Source organism: Nannospalax galili, unplaced genomic scaffold (assembly GCF_000622305.1).
Source record: "Nannospalax galili isolate Female #2095 unplaced genomic scaffold, S.galili_v1.0 scaffold889, whole genome shotgun sequence".
In the NCBI taxonomy this organism is placed as follows: Eukaryota; Metazoa; Chordata; class Mammalia; order Rodentia; family Spalacidae; genus Nannospalax; species Nannospalax galili.
In genome coordinates, this window is record NW_008360167.1 from 328910 (window position 1) to 329748 (window position 839).

Sequence of the window (839 nt, forward strand, 5' to 3'; positions counted from 1 at the left end):
AATTATAAATCAATGAAAATGAACAACTAAAAACTTGAAGATAAAATAATTTTATCAGGCAACTAAAGTTATGAAATTGAACTTGAAAGCTAGCAATGAAAACAATATGTCCAAAGATGAAGATAACGGAAAACAGCTACATGAGATTATAAAAACTAATAAATCATTGTAAATATCTCAGAACTTGATTTGGAAGTCACCCCTTTCTGAGCCTGCACAGAGTTGGGATAAACATGAACCTTACATGAATGTTCTGTGACGTGGGGGAACGGGGAGAGCAGCATGCTTGGCTCACAGCGACTCCTGCAGTCCGGGTCACTGATTTCCATTCCATCCCAGAGGAAGCTGCCAATAGCTGAAGGCTTCTTCGTCAGAATTTATAAGCAGGCCAGCACTGCTGTGAAATAGCACAGCACAGCCCCAACAATGACTTATTTACCTGACCCCAAGTGACAAAATTGCCACAGATGAGACCCTCTAACTGAGCTCTCCAGAAGTGGGTCGAGCAGACATGAGGGCGCAGGGTCTCTGGGCTACTCTCCACCTAAGGAGCACAGGGCTGGCCGAAGCGAACTGCAGCCACAGCGCACCCTGGGCAGTCCTCTGTTTTGCTGACGGCGCTGAAATTCTGAGCACAGAGAAGCACCAGTCCACAGATTCACGTTCTTTCCTCTTCTGCATTTGCCTTTCCTCCCCCAAGTGCTTTTTCTACCTTGGGGCGTTCACTCCTCTCCAGGAAAACAGATTGGAAGAAACAGGGTTCACAACTGTCACCCAATTGGAAAAGTCCCAAGAGGCGAAAGAGCAGGGACAGGGCTGCACCCTCAGGGGAGGCGGGG